This window comes from Vipera berus, assembly GCF_964194415.1.
Source record: "Vipera berus genome assembly, chromosome: 4".
Taxonomy (NCBI): domain Eukaryota; kingdom Metazoa; phylum Chordata; class Lepidosauria; order Squamata; family Viperidae; genus Vipera; species Vipera berus.
Genome location: NC_138206.1, coordinates 122728488 through 122745866, shown reverse-complemented (window position 1 = coordinate 122745866; position 17379 = coordinate 122728488).

The following is a 17379-nucleotide window of genomic DNA, read 5'->3' as shown; positions in this document are numbered from 1 at the left end:
AGTGGAGTTTGCCCTCATTTTACACACCAGTGGCTTGCCCTGACAGTGTTAGTGGGGGTGATCTTGGTAGTCCCTTGATTAGGTTTGCTGTTTGCTGTTAATCCTGTTTGTCAGAACTGGCCGTTCTTTGACTGGAGTATTATGTCTTGATTGTTGGCCTAGTGTTATTCTTGGTGTTAATCTTTGCTCATCTGCGAGTTGATTGATTTTCCTTTTGGAGTTTTTGATTGTCCCTTTTGAATGGTAAGTAGATGTTGTTTATTCATGGATTTGTATCCTGCCTTTATTATCCTTACAAATAACCCCAGGCAGCGAACATCTCTTCCGCCTCCTCCTATTTTCCCCACAACAACAACCCTGTGAGGCGGGCTGGGCCGAGAGTGACCGGCCCAGGGTCAGTCAGCTGGCATTTATGCCTAAGGCAGGACTTGAACTCACAGTCTCCTACTTTCTAGCCTGGTGCCTTAGACGCTGGACCAGACTGGCTCTCTGTGTGTGCCTGCAAACTCCTCCTCCCTCCCAGCAACTAGATGTTCCCTAGCTGGGTCGTGAAAAGTCTGCAAGGCAACCCCCCCAGCTCAGAGAGCAGCCAGGACCCCACGGTCTTCCTCCTCCCCTTCCCGCTCTTCCTCCTGCTCTCCACAAAACCCACTCCTCTCCAGCACTGAAGCAGAGAGCCAGTTCCAGCCTCATGGCTTCTCTGGGGAAACCCTGCCACACTTCTTGTGTGTGCAGTGTGCAGTGTGTGTGTGTGTGGGGGGGGGAGCACATCGTCTTAGTGGGTGTTCCATACCAAGCTGCCTTTAACAGCCCCCATCCCAGAATGCAAAGGGGCCGGCTGACTTTCAAAATATGCCATGTCAGAATGCAGGAAGCTGCTTTTTTCCTTGACACACATGCGTCTTTGTGCTCAAAATACACACCCTCCCCGTGTTTTTCACCCCTGCAGATGACAAGGAAAGCGTAACTACACGATGGAGGCTGCCTGAACCAGGGAGAGGCTTGTTAAAAGCTTCTTGCCTCCTAGCCAAATCTCAGAGTTAATGAGGAAAGAAAGACAGAAAATATACTTTGCCCCTCACCCAAATCTGAATCTAAAAGCTCTTGGTGGGCCATGCAGATTGATTGATTCTCTTGGAAAAAAGAAGCCACATTTTTGGTTTTTATTCCCGAAAGTTAATAAACTAGTACCTGGGGATGTCTGAAACGTCCAACAGATTTTGGACAAATCTTCTCTTTTCAGTTTCCAGATATCTGAGGAAGATGTGAACGAAGTTTGGCGTGATCTTCGTTTCCCAATACTTGAGGTTAACGATCACATTTGGGGGATATTTTGGAATCCCGTGTTGGGCAGAGAACCTGGGGGTCTCAGCACCGGGGGCTGGTCTAGGCTGCCATGGTGACCGGTCTACCAGGTGAGTGACTCAGGTACACCATCCCAGCAAGCTCCGGTTGGGCCGGGTCCATCCTCGGCCATTGGCCCTCTCCCAGCCAACAATCACACAGAAGGTTCTCAGCAAAATGGAAGGGAAAAGCCATTTTGCTCTGGGAGGAAAAGCAGGATGTCAGTCCAAAACAGTGCTTGATAACTGAGTGCTTTTCAGTCACGCTGGACTGCAAACTCCATAATCCTTAGCTGGAGTGGCTGCTGAGGATGCTGGCATGTGAGTTGTTATCAAAGTCAGCAAGCAGGAGAAGTTGCTGTGGCTCCGTCTCTTCTGGCTGGTGTGGTTGATCTTAATGTTTGCCACCGGCCTCTTTCCCGTCTCCACTTTATGCCTTTTGGCTGGTGTAGCCTTTTTGTGTCCTTGAATTTTGCACTTTTAATGTCTGAAGTCTCCAGTTGTGCTTCTGTTTATCCATCTATTCATATCGATGAGATGTAACATCCTTCTACTGTAAAGCGTAGACAACAATAGTGATGTAAAACATGGAAATGTATTCCACAGGACTTCTTGTTGAGGGTCCCAGTCCAACATTGGGAGCTTCTTGAAGATGCCTCTTAGGCCACCAGCATCCTCTCCAACATACACAACAGGCTACTAAAAACTGGTTAGTGACAAACTTTGACTGTCTGTCTACTCATGTAGCTTTCTAGAAAGCAGATATTTCTACATCCAGACTTCTGAAAAGTGCACATCTGTATAACAGTCGACAGTCATTTTGGGTACAAAATATAAGGGGAGAAGGAACCCAAAGTCAACAGATGTGCTGAGATGATGGGAGTTACAACTCAGAATGTCCCAAAGGAAGAACAGAGAGAGGTGGATTTAGGATTTAGAAGGACCAGTGCAGACATGATAGCAGTCTTCCAGGATCTGAGGGGCTGCCACAAAGAAGGGTGTGTGTGTCAACCTATTCTCCAAAGCACCTGAGAGTAGGACAAAAAGTTACGGATGGAAATGAATCGAGGGGAGAAGCAACCTGGAACTAAGAGGGAAATTTCCTGGCTGTGACAAGGTGGAACTAGAACTCTCAGTCGCCTGGTGATTGACCCAGAGTCACCCAGTCAGCTTTTGTGGCTAAGGCGGGTCTTGAGGAATATAGTAGCATCTTATCCATTCGGTTTTAAGTGGCTTATAAATACCTGGAGACCCAGCGCACAAATCCCCTGGCTTCGTCATAGAAAACCACAGATGGTGTGGTGCCATTTTTCTGAAGAGTCTATTTTAGAGTCGAGCGGCTTTGAAAATCCATCAAGCAATAAATAAATAAAGAGATGCCACACAATTTTGGGCCGGAACAGAACTACTAGGTTTTTTTTTTAAAAAAAAATGCTAGAAAGCTTTGTGTTTCTTTTTTCTGCCACAAAGCCCGTGAGATGCACTGGTGGGTCAGGGGTCCCTGGCCCCTGCAGCCCCATTGGAGAGAGTTAATTGGTAAGGGAGGGGCTGAGGACCCCCTATAAAAACCTCTGCTCTCTTTGTTCTCTCTCCTGCTTGCTTGCTTGCTTGCTTGCTGATCCATGAGCTCAATCCAGGCATGGATGCCTCCATGCCAGGGAATTCTTTCTCTTTACTCTATCGTTAATAAAGCTTTATCTGATTGCATCCCTGCGTGCTGGTCTTTTACTTGGAAGCACCTTAACGAACCATCGGTCTCGTGAGGCCATCTCACAAAGCCAGTCCTACAGAATTTATTCTCTAATAATAAGCGGCTTTTACAATGGCAGGCCAAGCTTTTCTTGGAGAGGACATGGAGAACGGGGTGGAAAAACAGAGATGGCTGGGAAGAATTTCAAAACCATCCCACTTTTTGTAAGAAAAAGACAGCCTTTGCTTAATCCCCCCTCACCAGGCTGAAGTTAATGGCCAGAGAATTTAAATTATTTTGGGATTGCCCTGTCGACATAACAAAGCAGAAATTATGCACACTGGAGACAGTCTTGGCCCAGGAGCTGAGCAGCCCCTCTTGACTGTCATCGAAAAGCAGCAATCCTCTGAACTAACATAAAGGCTTTATGTGCCCAGTAAGCCACCCTACAAAAACATTATTATGAAATGAAAGAGCTCCTTATGAGCCCCATCAGAGGTTTTAAGCTCTGCTGCTGTTACCTGAATTTCCCCCTCCCTCCATTTGCTTCCATTTCAGTCGCCCCGAATGGCTGCCGCGGATTCTCCCAGGAGCTGCAATGCGACACTCGCTCAAATAAAATAAAATGAAAAAATTAAAATCAGCAAACTATGAACAACATTTACTCATATGCCAGATTTTTCAAAATGATGTCTGTTTCATTATTAATACTGCTTCTTCTGTAGGTGTTGATAATTCAGCATCACAAAAAAAATTGTACGGTTTTTTTTGAAGAATTTGCAGTTGTTTGCCTTAACAGAGGGACAGAGTCAAGGTCGCATGAAGTGTTAGTACTACTTTACAAGGCCTTAGTAAGGCCGCACTTGGAATACGGCATCCAGTTTTGGTCACCATGATATAAAACAGATGCGGAGACTCTAGAAAGAGTGCAGAGAAAAGCAACAAAGATGATTAGGGGGCTGGGGGCTAAAGCTATGAAGAACAGTTGCAGGATTTGGGTATAGCCAGTCTAGGGAAAAAAAGGGCCAGGGTGACACGATAGCCCCCTTCCAGTATTTAATAGAGTGCTAGATAGAAGAGGGGGTCAACCTGTTCTCCAAAGAAGGCAGGACAAGAAGCAATGGATGGTGTCCAATCAAGGAGAGAAGCAACCTGGAACTAAAAATAAACTTTCTGACAGTGAGGACAATTAGCCAGTGGAACAACTTGCCTCCAGAAGTTGTGGGTGCTCCATCACTGGAGGTTGTTAAGAAGAGACTGGACAGTCACTTGTCTGAAATGGTATAGGGCCTCCTGCTTGAACAGGGGGTTGGACTAGAAGACCTCCAAGGCCCCTTCCAACTCTATTATTCTTTATTCTGATTTCACATTATGTGTTTATAATAACAACACAACCCTCTAAGTAATCTATCACAGAACCATCCAAACATTGTGCAATTCCCAAATAGAGAGAACTGGAAGCCAATATTGGAAGCTGCTGAAATGTTCTGGGGTTTGAGCCAGGCCTTTAGGAGAACAATTCGGAAGCCCACTGAGGCAAAGTGTGAGTTAGGTTCCCACGCAACGTAACTGCAGGTAAGCAACATCACACCATGCCATGATGTTGTTTATTTGTGGAGTTGATATCCCATAGTTGCCCAGTGTCTGAGTGAATTTGATTTTAACCGTCTTATTCCAACATTCCAGCCACCCTAAATTAATCCTGAGGTAAATTCAGATGTTCATGACATGTTGCAGTACAGGAATTCACATCTGTGGCATAATTTCATAAATCGAAGAAAAGCTTCTGAGATTTTCATGTGTCAAGCTAAGCTATTGATCACTAACGCTGTAAATCTTCAACAAAGATTCATAAAGAATCTCATGATCCCACTAAAGCTAGGTTAAGCTATTCACAAGATGGGAAAGAGACAACAAAGCAACTGTTTTCCTGGACACATAAATCAAGACAAGATAAGGCCTCCATCGGGACTGCGAAGAGAGATTAAGTCGAAGAAACAAGGCAGACCGAGTTAAGGCAAGGTCAACAGTAAGCCACATTACAGATATACCATTTGAGGGCCCCAATAAAACAAAGTAGCCTAAATTACGTCATGTTGGAAACCACTTCAGGAATTTGAATTTGGGTGGTTCCCTGTATAAAATTAATTGGTTCTTTAAGGTGGATCACCTGGCTGATGGTCAGGATCGAGAGCAAACGGATAGTTAAATACAGCAGGAAAGGTCCAGAGTCTGTCAAAGCAGACATAACTTTGTCCATTATGAATAAGGGGCATTGAAAAAAAATCCTATGCTAACTGAAAATTTATTTGTGATTTCTGAGGAAATGGAAGTCAAAAGGCTTGTTTGATAGTTTGTTTTATCTGGATTTATGCATAGAATTTATAACCCAGTTGGCACTTTGCTTCCCGGGAAAACTTCAAGCCTTGTTTAGCCTATTTTTCCCCTGACCAATTTGTTATAGAAAAGTGGGGCATTTCCCCCCCCCAAAAGCCTTGAGATTTTAGGCTGAATCTCTATTAATCATTTTAGGCTCCAGCCCTGGGCTTGTAGATATTCCACGGCCTTGGTCTGTAGATATGTTACTCTTTGATGATTATATGCGTGGAGCTATGTTGTCTGGACAATAAAAACCTCCTTAGAGGAACAAAGTAGCTGCCTTATGTGGAGGAGTCCGAGCTATAAGCCCAGGATTCTCCAGGCTGACCAGCAGAGATGCCAAGACCGCCCTAATCCTTCTCAGATCATTCGGAGGGCCTGGATCACTGGATCAAAGAGCGAAGGGCTTCACCGGCAGAGTAAATATTGGGGTGCTTGGTGGCTCCTTTCCCTGACGTTGCCCTCTCTACCCCAGTTTTGAATGGGGGGGGGCAACGCTCTGACTTTCAGGAGGAGCCCTCTTCTTCTGCAGAAGACTACTCGCCCTGTGTCTGAACCCTTCTTTGGTCCCTGAGCTGCTGCGAGTCAGGATTTGCACCAGCTGTGCTGTCTTGCTTCACATTAATGTGGTTGCTCTGCTAATTTAGCATCTCATCCAGCTCAGGGGGAGCCCCTGAACCCTGTTGGGGCTCGCTAGGGAACCAGCTTGAGCAATATGGAGTTTTTCTTGGCTTGATGGGCATCCTGGCTTGAGTGGCTGGGCAATTCTGGGAGCTGAGGTCCACAACTCTTAAAGTTGTCAAGGCTGCAGGCCCCTGCTTTAGAGAAGAGAGGTTGCCATTTTCCAAAGACTGCTTTCTACCAACTGGGACTTTGAGCTGATTGCACAAGTCTAACGGTTTTAAAAGCATTTGGAAATATTTTTGGAAAACAAATGTCTGCAGACTCAACACACTGACTGAATCCGATTCAAGAGACCGGAACTCAACTCAGCAACGTCTCCAAAATTCATTGAAAGAGATGAAGTTTGCCATTTGAGACCCAACAGCTTAAGTCCTTTTTCCTGCATGAAAAATGCATCTGTTTACAGCTGGGAAAATGTTTTTCTCCCCAGAAGCTCTGGAAACTCTTGTCAGAAACACTGGAGGGAGCCCCCGGTGGACTTCAGCCAGCGTCAACTGCTCAGCTCCATTTAATAATCCACACAAAACAACATGAAACAAAACCAAAGCGTGCATTTCTTCACGGTTGCAACCCGAAGGTTCATTTCAGAAGCTTGTTTAAGCAGTCGGGCTCTCTTTCCAATATAAACATCAAATCTGTAAGATTAATTTATGATGAAATTTATCTTAAGAAATAAATCAAGAAGCTAAAATTAAAACTGCTTTTAGTATTGCATGCCTAGAGACTAGCTTCTGCATTTGGTAGCAAACGTGCAATGCCTCCTAAATTATATTACACTAGAGTATTCTAATATAGAATATCCGGTATATCAGGGGTCTTCAAACCTGGCAACTTTAAGACTTGTGGACTTCAACTCCCAGAATTCCTCAGCCAGCTGGCTGAGGAATTCTGGGAGTTGAAGTCCACAAGTCATAAAAGGGCCACGTTTGAAGACCCTTGCTAATATATTCTATGTTCTATATTGGATGGTTTTAAAACAAACTCTGAAATTTTTTTTTTGAAGTATTAACATTTTTACTTTTTTTATAACAAATTTTATTATTTAAAACTTTGGACAAGGTGTTAACAGTCTGACAATCCTTATTGTCATTACATCATTTTTGTGTTTTATATACATATATACACTTTATGTACATATCATTTATATACAGTTATAGAATATTTAATCTTATCAACCACCTTATTCTAGTAATATGTGAAATCAGCATCCTGTGTGTTTCTGTTGTGACCTTCCTTTCTGACCCCACCATGAGTAAAACTTATTCCAAATTTTGTAGTAATCTGACTGGTCTTTATTTTTAATTTCCAAAGTTAACTTGTCCATTTCTGCACACACCCAAATTTTACCTATCACTTTACTCTCTTCCGGTATTTCACTGTTTTTCCATTTCTGGGCGAACGTCATTCTCGCTGCTGTGATGATATGTATTATTAAATATAACTCTTCTTTGCTATGTTTCTCTTTTGTTATGCCAAGCAGGGAAATTTCTGGTCTACATTCGACTCTCCGTCCTAACATTTCCTCTAGCCACGTCCAAATCCTTTGCCAATAGTTTTGCGTCTTATTACAGGACCACCAAACATGAAAATAAGTACCTAATTCTTCGGAACACTTCCAACAGCTAGGGGATATTGTCTTGTACATTTTGGCTAATCGTGCTGGGGGGAGATGCCACCGATAAAACATTTTATATAAATTTTCTTTATAAGCTGAGTCCAGCGTTATCTTTTTATTTCTATCCCAGAGAGTTTGCCAGACATAAAAATCTATGCCATATCCCAAATTTTTAGCCCATATCAGCATTGGTTCTTTAACTTGTTCCTCAAACATTTTGTACCCCAATAGCAAACTATACATTTTCTTTATTTGTTTCTAATCTGGCCCCAATAAAATTTTATCCAATGCAGTTTCTTGAATATTTATCCCCCACTCTTTCTTATCTTTCCCATATCGTGTTTGTATCTGTAGGTAAGCCCACCATTCCAATTTTATCCCTTGTTGTTCTAGTTCCTGTCTAGATTTCAGTTCTCCCATTTCATTCGTAATATCCTTGATATATATGTAGTACTGTTTTCCAAATTAAACAATGTGGCGTGTATCCAGTAGGGGGCGCTCACACAACTGTCTTACAAACTACCCACCTTATCTTTAAAAAAAAAATACTGTAAATAAATTGTGGAGGACTTTTCAAAATGCCGGATTTTAGGTGCCCCAGGTAGACTTTGAGCAACGGCATTTGAGTGTTGATTTTTCAATTTTTCCCCGTTGCCCTCACTGGGTCACAGAAAGGGAGAAACCTTTGCTTAGCGCACAAATCCAGCCTGTCCAACTGACAGCCATGCAGCCTTTATTTTAAACTCCGCGGCCTCTCAAAGGCCACACTTTTAAGGCTGAAGAGCTCTGAGCACGAAGAGCATTTTCCCAGAGGCCCCTCTGTCATTATTTCAAAACTATTCTCTCTTGTTCTGTATTCTGGAAGAACACTAAACTATTCTAATCTGTTTCCAAGCACAAGTTCCGGTTTGTGTTTTTCTCACATCCGCTCTGGACCGGAGAAGGACAAGATACAGTGAGTAGCACCAGCAAAGCTCTTTATCTGCAACTGGTGTGACTGGACCACAGGACGGATTCTGTCCAAAGGACTTTAGGAAGGCCAATGAAGGTGTTCACAGAGATCTGATCTAGAAAGAAAGAGAAACTTCCCAACAGTCAGAACAATCAATCCGTGGAACGGCCTGCCTCCAGGAGTTGTGGGTGCTCCATCACTGGAGGCTTTTAAGAAGAGATCGGACAGCCATTTGTCCAAAATGGCTTGAGCAGGGGGCTGGACTAGAAGACCTCCAAGGTCCCTTTCCAATCCTGTCATTCTATATTCTACACCTGGCAAAGTGTTGGAATGAAAGGGCAAAATTCCACCTGCACGCTGGACAAAATTTTTCTCTAACATAAACCTGTAGGAGGCTAGCTCCCCCCCCCACCCCGTACCCTGCCTCAAATATAAATTTATCCCCAGACTTCAAAGACGGCACCGTGTTGGTGGACGCTGCCTTTTTTACAGCGGTTCATTCCCACGGGAAGCTAAAGCACGCCAGCCAAATCAGATCCAGACATGCTTCGTTTCCCACCTGCAGGAAAAACCTTGCCTAGTCACAAGAGAAGGATTGGAAATCGCACGAATCCTAGAAGGAGTGTATCCATCTGCAGAGGAGGTTGGATTCTCGATCCCTTCCACCTCGGTTCCAAATGATCCCTAATTTTGCACGTAAGCGAAGGAGGACGGTTCATAAATCATACTCAAAATCCTTAATTTGGAAAGTCCCATCTTATCTGAGCTTAATCTTTCATGCATGCTTGTGCTGTCAGGTTGGATGCCAGTGGGTCATGCCAATCTTGGCTTAGCCCCAGGAGAGAAGTTTAATTTAACAGGTTTACCCCACCCCCAAATCCCCACAATCCTCCACCGAGCAAAGACTTGCCAGGAGCGTTCTCCCCATCCTGGGAATCTCCCTAGCAACCCTGCGCTAAGCATACTGTAATTCAATTTATGCCTCGAAGCTCCTTTAAAGCCTGTCACAGCCCTGTTGCCCTGGGAAACTATTTGAAGTGCCTAAACCTTTGACCAGACAGAGAAAATAAGCATTAGTATAAATCAAACAGGCATGTTTGGCTGTTTTTTATACTTAGAGGATGGTCCATTTAACATTCTGTTCGTGGTTCCCCCACTCCATGCATCTGCCGCATTGTCTTTGGGCCCCGTTCGGAGCTGGCCCACCCCCCCCCCCAGCAAAAGAGAGGGTGGGGCGGGGGGAGAAGACCCCCATTCAGCTAGAAGAATCGCTCGGTGTGGAAGGGCGCTGCCACGGCCCGGGAGGCTTCCCAGACGGGATGTCATGGGAAAGATAAGCAGGAGCGATCTGGCAATGTCTCAATCAGGACTTAAGTGGATTTACAAAAGGGTGAAGGCTCAGCAGAGAAACACAAATGATAATGAACTGCTTGCTGTGTTTAAACAGCGATACCCAAATACTTCAGGAGCGAGGAGGCGCTCGCGTAGTTCTGAGCAAACCAAGGTTTGTAGGCCAGTCACACTGAGCAGGATTTGCCCTCTGGGTTCCCGGCAGGCAGGCGGGGAATATCTGCAGTCAACAACCATCCTTTCCAAAGGAGCTGTGGGGTGTCTGACGCTCCTGCTCGTCTCCCCCCCCCCCCCGCCCACCAGCAGCTTTCTGGAGGGTGATCAGGAGAAGAGAAATGATCCTCAGGTCCGTGAAGTAGAACCTAGCAGAGACCTCCAGAAACCTCCTGGTCTTCACTTGGTTTGGGAACCCTAACCCTACTGAGATAGGGGGCACATCCCTGGGTTGTTCTTCTAGGTAGGACCGTCCTTCAAGACACGGTCAGTGGGCTGGAAGCTAAAAGGTATGAAGAACGTTTGCAGGAATTGGGTATGTCTAGTTTAACAAAGAGAAGGACCAGGGGTGACATGACCACAGTCTTCCAATATCTCAGGGGCTGCCCCAGAGAAGAGGGGGTCAAGCTATTCTCCAAAGGGCCTGAAGGCAGGAGAAGAAGCAACGGAGGGAAACTCACCAAGGAGAGAAGCAACCTGGAACTAAGGAGAAACTTCCTGATAATGAGTACAATAAATCAGTGGATAAATCAATAAATCAGTGCCCAAAAAGCAGCTTCTTCTAACCAACTTCTTCAGACTGAAGGCATAAGCCAAGAATGCTAACAGGGCCACCAAAAGCCTTTGTTTGGGAAGATGGCTAAAGAGGACCAGTTGATGCAGCGGAAGCTGGTTAGTCTTCTCGATGAGAAGACCTTGAAGGCGAATGGTGGGGAAAGAGGATACGGGCAGTCCTTAGGTTACATCCATTCCTTTAGTGACCATTTGAAGTGACAATGGCAGTGAATAAAATGACGTATGACCGTTGTTTCACACTTACGACTGTTGCAGCAACCCTTGGTCAAAATTCGGACGCTTGGCATGTATTTATGACAGTTGCAGGTCGTAAACTCACTTAACAACAGACTTGCTTAGCAACAGAAATGTCATAAGTCAAGGACTAGCTGTATTAGACATGGCTTCCTCCCATCTACCTGCTATGCATAGTTGGATATTTTTTTAGATAAGCCGCATAAAGGAAGCATTTCCCACCGGTGGGTTTTCATCTGAATCCTCACGCCTTGCTTCCTGGGGACGAGCAGTTGAAACAGACCCCGACACACCATCCAGCAAGTTGCCTTAAGCTCGACAGGGGATGCATTTCTGATCCAGAGCTTTTGTGCTGGGTTGTTTTCTTGGCCAAGGAGTTGCGACAGATTTGTGGGGCAAACAGGCAGAATTAAAGTTTCCTTTGTAAGCGCCCACTCTCAGGGGGAGAGAGGAAGGCCCAAAGGAATATTTTTTTAAAAAATTAAGGAAAACCTTCTCTCTCTTTTATTTCTTAATGCAACTTAACCCAGCTCTCGGCATCAGATTTGCTTGCAAAAGCAACAGTCGTGGTCTTCCCACATCGGGAAAATCGACGTCTCGTGCAGGAAGGGTGAGGAGAGGGACAAGGCCTGGACAAAAGCCGGGGCTTTTCCTTGAAGGACCCCCGAACAAGTCTGGGCGGAGCTGCTGCTAAAGACGGAGAAGGCCGTCTCGTTCCCCACCCGAAAGGCTTCCTCCATGGTGAACGAGGGATGGGCTGAGCTGAAGAGAGAAGCTGGGTGGAAGGAGGAACGTAGGAGCCCAGAGCCGAATCCTTCACAGGGCCGGTTTTACCCCTGACTGATTCGAAACAAAGGCACAATGATGGCCGGAGAAAAGGCATCTGGGCTACAATCCTAACTCTGGCATTTCTTTTTTACCCAATTCTCTTCTAAGCCCGTTTGTCCTCCCCTTGGCACCCCTCCCACTCTCTCCTCCTCTGCCCCTCCCCCACTTCTTCTGCTAAAGAAGGAAATCCCTTCGGCGGGAGAGAGCTCGGGATAAAAGAATGGCAGATCCAGGAGGGACCTCGGAGGTCTTCTAGTCCAGCCCCCCCTGCTCAAGGCAGAAGACCCTACGGCACCATTCCAGGCAAAGGGCTGCCCCGTCTCTTCTTGAAGAAGCACCCACGACTTCTGGAGGGAAGTCATCCTCTCCCGAAGCCCCAGCATCTTCTGAGCTGCAGAAGGACCCCCCCACCCCAAGGAGTTTGGACACTTAACGTTTGGGGGGGGCATTTCTAGAACCAGGGTATCCGAAGGGTGCCAAGTGAAAAAAAAGTCAAGATTGGGGCCACAGGGGTGCAGCTGAAGCTCTGGTGCCTTTAAAAAAAACAAAAAACAAAAACAAAGATTATTTATTTATTTATGTATGTATTTATTTACATTTAATATTTCTAAACTACCCATCTCTCTCCAAGAGGGGCTCTGGGCGGTGTATTATTATTGCTGCTGCTGTTAGTATTATTATGCATTGTTGGGGATGATGGTTGAGAATTATGGGTATGGTAGTATTGCATCTGACTGGAAAAGGCGGCCCAGAGTCACTGCAGTTGTGAAGTTAGTAACGATCCGGATTCCCCGTTGACTTTGCTTCTAAGAAGGTCGTAAAAAGGGGGGGTGTCACGTGATCCCGGGACCCAGCGGCCGTCATAAATATGAGCCAGAATAACAGGACTGCAGAACTGGAAGGGGATGCTGCGACAGTCGTAAGTGTGAAAAACGGCCATCAGTTCCCCTTTTCCAGTGCCGTCGTAACTTTGAACGGCCACTAAGCAAACTGCTCGTCAGGTCACGGACGGCCTGTAGCCGGAATCGCGCAGCCTAAAGCTGCTTTGTCTTTGCCCTTTTCAAAATCCATGTTTTTCGCATCAGAAGAGCAAAGGGAAAGGCAGAAGCAGCATTTGGGACCTCCGAGGCTTAGCAAAGGAGAACAGCCTCCTTCAAATCTGCCAGACGGACGCTGGCCTTGTGAGGGAGGCAGGGCCGTTGTTGCCCCAAAGAGGCTGGAGGGGCAGTTGGAAGAAGTCGCCTCTTCTTCGGCTCCTGGGGAGTTTCCAGATGAGGTTGACACCCACGGGGGTATCACAAAGCATTCAGACTCCCCTTCTGACACGGCAGAGCCAACTCGTCCTCTTCCCCAGGGCTTAGCGATGGAAACGGGAAGAGATTCTTGCTCAATAGATTTGGTAGAGATGACTCACCTTCTGCAACTGTTAACGAGGCAAACGATCAGCACGACTTTATCCCTGTGAATTGCAGACGCTGCCCGTGACCCAATTCTGACGTGGTCTCTTCCACCGGTAAGGCTGGATCTCTCTGCTTGATGGTTTTCGGAAAGAAAGCTTTTGTCTTCGCCAGGTTCTCTTGGACAAAGCTGATCCTGCCTACAATGTATGCGTGAATAAAAACATTGTGTGTTTTTTTTAATCTTTGAGGCAGAAACCTGAAAGCGTCTCAAGAAAACTGGTTTGAGCGAATCCTGAAATGATGTATGATGCTTTTTAAACTATGTTCATTATGCTTAGTTTGACTTTCTTTGCTCCCTTGCGCGCACTTATGGGCCTCGTATCCTAGAGGGAAATTCCAAATATAATCTGAGTGTAGGTATATAATAGTCGTGGTTTTTGACCAACCGTCTTAATTAAACCATGCAATGTAACATTTTATTTCTAAAATTAATTTCAATAAGGATTCAATTAGTGGCAGTAGTCATTTGGGACAGCTTACACATGGTTAAAAGTCTAAAAAACAAAGTCATTAACAACAAAAATGTGTACACAACACACACCCAATACAATGTAGCCCAGGCCAACCACCTCATATTCCAATTGAGTCATACCATTTCTGGACGGTTCATCTAGCAGTCTGAAGGAAAAATGAAAAAGTTTGCAGGACTCGCGGAAGGTCAGCAGGGATGGGGCCATCTGAAGTTTGGGGAAAATGTCCTTTTACAAGGCCAGGCCCTTCAACAGCGGTGACCCACGTCCCCGATTCTACTAGGAACCCACTGATTCGTTCCCAGACAGGACCTAGAGGTGTCTACTCTGCTGGGTCTTGCGGGACATGGAGAGATACTTAGAGAAGCTAACTTGAATGAAGCTGAAGTGACGGCTGGCACCACACTCAAAATCTGGGTGGGCACCTTCCAAGAGGAGTCCTCATGCCCCATGCCCAGGTCGGTCTCATTCTGGCTGGGGAATTCTGGGAGTTGAAGTCCACAAGTCTTAAAGTGACCAAGGTAGGTGACCCCTGTTCTAAAGCAGGGGTCTTCAAACGTGGCCCTTTTATGACTTGTGGACTTCATCTCCCAGAATTCGCGTGCCTGGCTGAGGAATTCTGGGAGTTGAAGTCCACAAGTCATAAAAGGGCCAAGTTTGAAGACCCCTGTTGTAAAGGAACACCAAGGGCTTCCAGTTCCATAGAGTTGAGTTTCACCAGGCCCTCAGCAACCAGTTGAGCGGTTGAAGTTCATCCATGCAAACACAGGAATTCCTCATCCTATTTCATCCCACCTCGCTGCAACACCTGAGTATCCTTGGCTCCATTGCCAATGAAATATATTTTTTTTTAAAAAAGGTAACCTGCCACACAGTAGCTGTGTCTAATGTTGGCCAGAAATGTTTACGACAGCACCAGAAAGCATCAAGATGTTTTCTCCAGATTCTGCTCTTCGTTTTGTTATTTCAGGGCATCCTGGACTTAAAAGTCACCCTTCAGATTTCGATAGCAAAACCATTCAGCAAATTGTTGGGGAAAAGCTGTCAAATGATAGCTTTGCATAAACCACTCAGAGGGATTTTTTCAGAGCACAATTTGGTTTTCTGTTCTTAACCAAGAAACACTGAACTTTTGCCATGAATAAAAATATATATATATGTTGGAAATATTAACCAAAACCAAGGGAAAATATAAATAAAGAAGAGGGTTTTTAGCACACAGTCTATAATTTTCTCTGAATGTGGTTATTTGGTATCAGTTTCATATATTTCCAAAAATATAAGTTCACGTTGCTGAGTGTTTATATAAATGGATGGCTTAGGGGCAACGGGTAGATACGTTTCCCACTGCAGTCATGTTCAAAGGCCTTTTTCTGCCCTTGGCTGATCTTGCAAAAAAGTGTGCATGGAACAAGTATTCCCCATTAACAGAATAACAGAATAATAAAGTTGGAAGGGACCTTGGAGGTCTTCTAGTCCAGCCCCCTGCTTGAGAAGGAGACCTATACCATTCCAGGCAAGTAGCTGCCCAGTCTCTTCTCGAAAACTTCCCGTGAGGGAGAACCCACGTTTGGTGTCAAGCCATTCCACTGGTTGATTGTCCTCACTTGTCATGACGTTTCTCCTTAGTTCCAGGTTGCTCCTCTCCTTGATTAGTTTCCATCCGTTGCTTCTTGTCCTGCCTTCAGGTGCTTTGGAGAATAGCTTGACTCCCTCTTCTTTGGGGCAGCCCCTGAGATATTGGAACACTGCTATCTTGTCCCCCCTCGCCCTGGTCCTTTTTTCCACTAAACTGTACCATGCCCAGTTCCTGCAACCGTTCTCCATATATTTTAGCCTCCAGGCCCCTAATGATCTTTGTTGGGTTTTTTTTTCTGCACTCTTTCTGCACTCTTATTGATTGATTGATTGATTGATTGATTGATTGATTGATTGATTGAATTTCTATACCGCCCTTCTCCCGAAGGACTCAGGGCGGTGTACAGGGCAGTAAAAGCATTACATACAAAAGTTAAAATAAAATTAAATTAATTAAGCCCTAAAAATAAATAATTAAAAATACCCCAAACCCATAAACCAGGCTGGCCTGTTCAAATAAATAGGTTTTCAGATCACAGCGGAAAGAGTGAAGGTCGGGAGCCATCCGGAGCTCAACCGGTAATTGATTCCAAAGGGCTGGCGCGCCCACAGAGAATGCTGTCCCCCTGGGGGCAGCCAGCCGGCACTCCCTGACCGACGGCACCCTGAGGAGGCCCTCCCTGTGGGAGCGCACAGGACGAAGGGAAGCAGGTGTTCCCTCAAATATCCCAGACCCATGCCATTTAGGGCTTTATAGGTCATCACCAGCACCTTGAATCTCACCCGGAGGGCAACCGGAAGCCAATGCAGCTCGCGGAGAAGAGGTGTTACATGGGAGTATTGGGAGACCCCCATCACAACTTGCGTGGCCGCATTCTGCACCAGCTGAAGCCTCCGAGTGGTCCTCAAGGGCAGCCCCATGTACAGAGCATTGCAGTAGTCTATCCGTGAGGTCACGAGCGCATGAGTGACTGTACGCAGGGCATCCCGGTCCAGATAGGGTCGCAACTGGCGCACCAGGCAAACCTGGGCAAAAGCCCCCCTGGTCACGGCTCCTACATGGTCTTCCAAACTGAGCTGCGAATCCAGGAGGACACCCAAGTTGCGAGCCCTATCTACGGGGGGTAACACCTCACCCCCCATGGTTAAAGATAGAATGGACTGAATTTCCCGAGATGCCGGAACATACAACCACTCGGTCTGGTCAGGATTGAGCCGAAGCCGAAGTCTGTATATCTTTTTAAAAACATGGTGACCAAAACTGGATGCAGCATTCCAGGCGTGGTCTTTAGCGAGGCCTTATAAAGCGGTAGTAACACTTCGCGTGATCTCGATTCTGCCTCCAGGCTGAGGCAACCTAGGATTGCATTGGGGTATTTGGCTGCCGCCGCACACGGCTGGCTCATATTTAAGCGATTGTCCACTAGGACTCCAAGGTCTTGGAATTCTAGTGGACACTTCTTAGGCTGCCCATCGCTCTCTTGGTGGACAGCATGGGAATTCTGCTAATCTATACATCTAAAGAAGAGTCTGAGGGTGTACCACATAAGGGAGGTGGGTTTTTACATGGATGTACCTTCCTGGCGTTTTCAGCTTCTGCTCCAGAGATCCCAGAAAGCAGAACCGGTGGGAAATGCAACCCCGGAGAGAGATTTTCTTGTCTTTTTTCTTCTTCTTCTTCCTCCTCCTCCTCCTCCTCCTCAGTCCTGCCTTTCTTTGGAGTGAAGGCGTACAGCATTCTACACCCCTGCCTCGTTCTTGTGTCTTCCTAGGAACTTCTTCCCCCTAAATGGGAATCCGTGACAGTTCTGGGGTTTAGAAGACCAGTTTGATCGATGCCAGCTTTGCCTGCTGCTGCGAACTCTGATAAGCTTTGACACTTCAGTATACGAGCTGTCATTCAAGCTGTCATTTGATTTTGCTCTTGAGCTTTTTGAGGGCTTTTTACAGAGGTCCGTGAAGGGCCCGTGCTGGGTGCCTCCTAAGGCCCAGGCAGAGGTTTTCACA